We start from the raw sequence: 7,719 nt of genomic DNA, 5'->3' as shown, positions 1-7,719 counted from the left end.
CTGAGTATCAGACACTGTTTTGGGTGCTGGAGATGCAGGTTAGAACCGAACAAAGTCCCTGCCCTCATGGAGCCTACATTCTAGTGGGAGGAGACAGGTAATAAACCATTTTTAAACTATAATTATGTTAGGCAATAAATGTCACCAAGAAAAATAAAGCCAAAGAAGGGAACAGAGACTGAAGTAGGGGGATTTGTGTTTGTTTGTTTGTGTGTTTGTTATATTAGGGTGGTCAGGGAAGTCTCTCAGAGGTGACATTTGGGCAGGGACTGTAGAATATGAGGGAGAGAGCCAGGGGGATATCAGAGGGACAGCATTCCAGGCAGAAGGAGCAGCAAGTACAAAGGCCCTGACATGGAAGTGTGTTCATTGTGTTTGAGGGAAAGCAAGGGAGCTGGTGAAGCTTCAATGGAATGAGTAAAGGGGAGAGTGGTGGGAGATGACGTCAGAGGAGGGAGGAGTGCAGATTTTGGATGTAATGGTGGTTTCACTGAATTAATGCCTCTTTAAGGCCATGGCAGATTATATTCTCTAAAAATGGCCACAGCAATATCTCTAGTCCTACATGCTCTTCCAGAACTTTGCCATTCCCCATCTAGAAATGGAGTCTACTTCCTTTGCCCACAAGCCTGGGCAAAGGCTTAGTGACTTCCTTGGTAAACAGAACGTGGCAGAAGTGACATTGTGTGACACTAAAGTCTAGGTCATAAAAAGCAATATGGTTTATGCCTGGCTCTCTCTGTCATTGGATGCTCACCCTGGAATCCAGCCGCCATGCTGTGAGGATGCTCAAACTACTCTAAGCAGAAAGACCACATGAAGAGGCATACATGGAGATCTGAGGCTTTCACCTGACAGCCAGCAAGAACCAACAGACATGCAAGTAAGAAAACTTTCAGATTATTCTGGCCCCCAGCCTTCATATGAGTCTTCTAGCTGAAACCACAGACACAGGCAAGAAAGAGACAAACCACCCTCGCTGCCCTGCCTAAATTCCTGTCCCACTGAATCTGTGAACATAATAAATTATTGCTTTACACAACTCAATTTTGGATAATTTGTCAGGCAGCAGTTGGTAACTGGAACAGAGGCATCTTAGCATCCTAAGTGAGCATTTCAAAGTACTAACCTAATCAAAACAGGCCGGATTAAAATCCTGCAATGATTTCTTAGGCAAAAGCAGATGTACCTGCCAGGGTATTTAAAGAAATCCTAACAATCATTTAGCCTTCTTCCCTCCAGGTTATAACTGGGGAGCTTTGGGATTCAGGCTCATGGATGGAAGTAGTCCCAAAGTAGGTTAATAAGAAGGAAGTAATAATAGTCAGACATGGGCAGTGCCTAGCTTCTGACTTCATCTCCTCCAATGAAAAAAGGCTTCATGAACACCGGAGAAAGCCCAGAGTATCCTTCTCCTGCTAATCCCCACCCTACCTCCTGTCATAAAAAGCCCCTGGTCATGAAGGATTTCCGGTGAATTTCTTAAAAGTTTCAAGTAGAAGTTACATCTGTGGACCACACTGACCTGCAGATATGTGTGTTTTAATGACAGGAGTTAGTTGATATGGTAGACTGTCCAGAGAGATGGCTCCCGTGCCTGTATATACATGTTAAACCTTCCACCAAGAGGTGGAATTTATTTTCCTGCACCTTGAATCTGGGCTAGATGTTCATCTTAGTTTGACCAATAGAATGCAAAGGAGGTAATAATGTGTGACTTCTGGGCATAGACCTTAAGAGTCTTTGAAGCCCCCATTTTCATCTTTTTGGGATCAAGCCACTTAAGAAATAAGCCTGGGCTAGAGATCATGTGGAGACAGGTCCAGCCAGCACCCCCAGCCGTTCCAGCCACCCCGTCTGAGGCACCAGACATGTGAATGAAACCATCTTGAGTGTTCCAGCCCTGGTCAAGCTCCCCACTGAAGGTCTATGAGTGAGTGACCCAACTGACCCATATGGAGCAGAACGGCCAGCCTGAGCCCAGCCAAACCACAGAAACATTAAAAACAAGAAATCATTGTTATTTTTAACCACCAAGTTTTAAGGTGATTTGGGGCTTCCCTGGTGGTGCAGTGGTTAAGAATCTGCCTGTCAATGCAAGGGACACAGGTTCGGGCCCTGGCCCGGAAAGATCCCACATGCCGAGGAGCAACTAAGCCCGTGTGCCACAACCACTGAGCCTGCGCTCTAGAGCCCACGAGCCACAACTACTGAGCCCACGTGCCACAACTACTGAAGCCTGCGCACCTAGATCCTGTGCTTCTCAACAAGAGAAGCCACAACAATGAGAAGCCCATGCACTGCAACCAAGAGTAGCCCCCGCTCACCGCAAACTAGAGAAAGCCCACACAAAGCAATGAAGACCCAACGCAGCCATAAATAAATAAATAAATTTATTAAAAAAAGAAAGTTTAAAGGTGATTTGTTAGCCAGCAACAGTTAACTGAAACATTTAAAAACCTAAACTGTTACACAAAAATATGAAATTTGGGCTTCTTTTTTGTTTGTGTTTTAATATTTATTTATTTGGCTGTGTTGGGTCTTTGCTGTGGCAAGCGGGATCTTCGTTGCAGCATGCAGGGTCTTTTTGTTGTGGCGCACTGGCTTCTCTCTAGTTGTGGTGCTCAGGCTCTCTAGTTGCGGCACACAGGCTCTCTAGTTGTGGGGTGCGGGCTCTAGAGCACACAGGCTCAGTAGCTGTGGCACAAGGGCTTAGTTGCCCCACAGTATGTGAGATCTTCCCCGACCAGGGATCGAACCCACATCCCCTGCATTGAAAGGCAGATTCTTAACCACTGGACCATCAGGGAAGTCCCTGGGCTTCTTTTTTGAAAACACTGGACCTGTGTTGCTCACTTGAACTTCAGGGAAGAATCTGAAAGGTGTGCCAATACCCAGAGTGAAGATCTGTGGATACAACAAGACAACTGCTTTAGAAAGGGGAGTTCTGCCTGTTCCCATGGCTTCCCTGGAGGCAGAAATGATGGGAGCTGGTGACACCCAATCACAACTATTATCTTTCCCAAAGAAGGTTCACTGAGCAGGTCATTCATCAGCAAGTATGCATGATTTCTGGGCAGAGAGAGGGTTCTCCCAGGAATTCTGCAAACAAAATATGCTCTTTTCCCTTGTTGAAATATGTAAAATTTATCTTCTGGGACAGTATGCACAAGGCACCTTGTGATTCAATTCAGAACAATAGAGGGCAGGCACACTTGGTTAACTTCATCTTTTACTCAAGAGAAGGGAAGACAATGAATTACCTGGTGGTGACAGGGGACCCTCATGGCCATAAAGTTGGATTTGACCAACTAGCTCGTTGAACTGGGATGAACCCCAGTTGGGATGAACCCTGGGATGGTGGTGACAGGAGTATTATGTGAAGAGAGCTGCTTCCATTCTCACCACCATGAGGAGGTGGGGAAGGGACAATTGCCAGGAAAAGAGGCGGTGCAGGGAAGAGGACACTATTTCCTGGCTTCTTCCCAGTGCTCCAAATCCTAGGGGCCTCTACAGCAACAAAATTACAGTTTATTATAAGCCTGACTCTGACAGGATGTGATGGGAGAAGGGATCTACGCATGTAACATTCCGAAAAGCTGATACAACCACTCCCCATTGAAATGAAGCAGAAAATGTCAAATCACACAGAAGCAAAACAAAACCACTGGGTCTGCATTCCTACCTGTCAACAAACAGCTGGGGCCCAGCAGCTCTGGCTGCCCCATGAGGGCTGACATTCTGCTCTGCCTCTCTCTCTCTTTTTTAATCTTTTTAACCCCACCCACCAGGTTTGCCTACAAGCTTTGCTGCTCAGTAGCTGAGTCTTTGGACAAGGGATTTAGCCTATATCTGCGAAGTGGGAGTGATGATCCCATGGAGGTACTGGGACAATTCCAAGAAGTAAGTCCTATTATCATCCTCATAGGTTCCATTTTACAATAGAGGAAACTGAGGTCCAGAGAAGTCCCATAGCTTGACCAAGAGCACAGCTAGCAAACTGCAGAGCTGGGATTCAAACCCAGGCAGTCAGGCTCCAGAGTCCATGCTCTTAACCACCTCACCAGCTGCTCATGTGTGTTAGATAGGCAAGCATTTTGTAAGTTGTAGAAAAACTCAGTGCATCCCTGAAGGATAATTGTAATTCTGGGAAGGCATAAACCAAGCACCCTAGCTGTGGCCCAGGTCAGAGTGGGAGGAGGAAGAGCGGCCCTGGTTCCCCCCACCCCCCCATCCCAGGCAAGCACCTGGCAGAACAGAATTCTACCCTGGAGTTCCAGGACCTTCGTTGTGGGTAGCTGCGGAGGCCTAGAGCTGGTGGTTTTCTGCCCTGCTTCCCCTTTCTCCTGCAGATGGTCTAATGCCATGATTAAGAGCAGGCTCAAGCCATACTGACTCTGGATCTGGCTCTACCTCACTTATGAAACGGGTAGTGGCTTCACTGTTGTATGAAATGAGTTAATATGTGTGAGTGTCCGGCACAAAGTAAGTGCTAAGTAAGTGTCCGCTAGAGTTGGTAACTATTCCCACACCTTATCAGCTCTATACTTGCCTCCCACCCCAAGGTTCTCAAACATGCTGATTCTTTTGTTTTTGATCAATTCCCACCTTGGAATTAGGAGTATAACCTTATCTTCAGAGGGCAAAACTGACCTAAAGGTGGAAGAAATAACGGGGGATTTCAGGCATCCCAGCAGGCTCTTGGGAAGTCTTTTGGGGACAAGCACTCTCCTGGGAACTCTAACTTTGCCCAGGTGAGTGGCTTTTTACTATACTTGCCTCTGGAATCTGGAAGGAAGGTGGACGACTAGCGGTAGCACCCACTCCTGAAGAGATGGAGAAGGAGCTCCGGTGGCTTCTTTTGCCTCTCTTCTCCCCATCCTACAGACCCCTCTCCTCACTCACTCTAGGTCTCACATACCCCCTCTGACCCCGGGACTCAGGTGACTTGGCCTGTTGGCTAGAAAAGCAAGCGAATTTCATGCTAGGTTAATGGCTCTTGTCCGCAAAGGGAAGCACTCACTGGGTCTGCTATGCAAACCCCTGTTCTCCATCTGTGGGGCCACAGCCAGCACAGCAGGAGGAGTGGCCTGAAGGTAGAGGCTTTGGTGGTGTTGGGACTCCTGGGTCCTATCCTGGCTGGTCCAAGGGGAAAAGCATTGATGGAAGTGAAACATGGTGAGGAGGCTGGACTATGGCGGAGACAAGGATGGGGAGCTAGAATCAGAGCACTGGCCCAGGGCCCCAGACTCAGTCTAATGGAGGAGGTACCTGTCTGTTATAGCAGAACTCTCTCCCAGGCCACGCTCACCTCCAGGCATCATTGCCCAGCAGTGTTAAATTTACAAAGAGCTCTGATAGCCATAATCCTACTCAACCTCCAGGAGAGCCCTGTAGAGCGGTTACTGCTCTTACGCCCATGACCAAAAACAATCTCGGAAAAGTTGTCACTCTTACATCCATTTAACAATAAACAAATAAATCCAGCTCTCCTGATTCAAAGTCTTTCCACATATTTGCTTCGATATGTTGAGTCCTGATTCCCTCTCCTCCTGAATTTGCCTCCCAAATACTCCCCTTCTGTTGTGGTTTTGAAATGTCTACAAATTCTTTGATACTGCTCCCTTCAAGAATTGGAACCAGATTCCCCTTCAGAGGAGGTGGGGCCATAAAAGGCATTGTGGCTTCGTGCTTGTTCTCTCTCTCTCCCTCCCTCCCTTTCTCTTTCCCCCTCTCTCTCAGCTCCAGGGGAAGCCAGCTGCTTGTCATGAGATCTATGGAGAGATCCATGTGATAAGGAACAGAAGCCTCTGACCAACATGTGAGTAAGCTTGAGAGCAGATGCTCCAGACCCAGCTGACATCTTGGCTGCAACCTCATGAGAGGCCCTGAGCTAGAACCACCACTATAAGCGGCTCTTGGATTTCTAGTCCTCAAAAACTGGGTAAGAAAATGAATGTTTTTGTTTTAAGCTACTGAGTTTTGGGGTAATTTTTATGCAGCCGTAGATAACCAATACATCTTCCCCACTGTAGGAACTGCCTCTCTCCCCAAAACCAACTCACGTTTACTGGGGAGCTCAAATCATTAAGAAGTTTCTTTTTTTCTTAAACTCAGGTGAGGTAGAACACCTGCATTCAGGTATCTGTGATTGCTGCTTTCTAGCTGTGGTATATTGGGCCAGTTACTTAATCTCTCGGGGCTTCAGTTTCCACATCTGTCAAACAATGATAGAAAGGAAGATTTCAAAGTTTAAATCAGGGAATAGATGTGAGGGTACCTGGCCCAATGCTGGGCACTTGGTTGGTGCCTGATAAATCTGACCTCCCTCTGGCCCTCTCTAACTTTCTAGTTTCTGACTCCTTTGCATCCCCCCAAGCCCCTGCCTGGACAAGCTGGGACTAGGACCAGGAGTTTTAGGGGATCCCCATCCTCTTCCTGCCACTGGAGACAGAGAAGGAAGAGACCTGCCCTGCACCAGGGATCTTCTCCCAGTATTGGGGTGACAGGCGACTTGTCCACGAGAGGCGGGATGTACTGCTGGAAAGGTCCCATTGCAGATCAGGGGCTGGTGCTGCATTGGCGAGGCTTGGACTCCAGCCTAGTCACCCCTCCACCTCCTTGGAGGGTGAAAGGAGTCTACTTTGCCACTCACTAGTCCCCAACATATTAGGAAAACTGTTATTTCCAAGGCTTTGCCCATTTCTTTTCCTTTTCACCAGGTTTCTTCCTCCCCCTCCCTTTTTAAATTTTTAAAATTTATTTTAATCACAAATAATGTATGAAAAATAACATTAGCCAACATTTCCTGAGAACTTACCAGCCAAGGTTCTAATACTGTTATGTGTCTCACAACCACTTTATGAGGCAGGTTCCTGTATTAGCCCCATTTTACAGCTAAGAAAACCAAGGCATAAGGATTAAGCAAATTGCCCAAGGTCACAAAGAGGCAAAAGAAACTAATGAAGCTCAGGCTTCAAGATCAGGACCTCACTTACACAGACTGTTCTAAAACACTGGTTTTAATTTTGTATTGATATTTAGTAGTTCTTTCCTTAGAGAGGCCCACAAAATGTGGCTTCAGAGGTAACAGATGCAGTGTGCTGTTTTTTTGCAGATATTTTAAAATTATTTGAAAAATACATTTACATCTATAAACATGCACACACGGAAACAGACTCCCTAACTTTAAAAAAACAATACTTGTGGTCCCACTGTGTGGCTAGCTGCCACCCGACTTTTTTAACAGAAAGTCTTGACTGTCCACGTTTCTAACTGTCGCGGAGTGTGCGCCACAGATGCTCACATTTATTTACCCACGTTCCCAGATTTGAGCCCTCTACTCCCCTCCCAACCTCTTCCGCCCTGTCCTCCCGGTTCCTCCCTGCCTCCCCCAGCGCATCCTGCCTTCGCCCCTCTCCTCATCCCGGTTTCTCTATCACAGCGCGCCTTCCCCAGCTATCCTCACTACCTCTCCTTCGCCTCCATTCCTAACTGCCTTGTGCATTTCTCCGCTCTCCCCGCCCTGCTCCCGCACGTCACCATCGAGCACACTGGCCCCTTTCCCGCCCTCGCGTCCTCTCTGCCAACCTCGCTCCCCTCATTCACAGTTCCTCCCCCACCTCAAATCTTTCCGCTCCCCTCCTCGAGTCCCCCGCCCCCGCTCCTATCCCTCACTCGTTCCCCACCGGGCCCTGCCACTCCGCGGCCCGGCAGGAG

This window comes from Pseudorca crassidens, chromosome 1 (assembly GCF_039906515.1).
Source record: "Pseudorca crassidens isolate mPseCra1 chromosome 1, mPseCra1.hap1, whole genome shotgun sequence".
NCBI lineage: Eukaryota > Metazoa > Chordata > Mammalia > Artiodactyla > Delphinidae > Pseudorca > Pseudorca crassidens.
The sequence above is the reverse complement of the archived record's forward strand: the minus strand, read 5'-3'. Positions refer to the sequence as shown.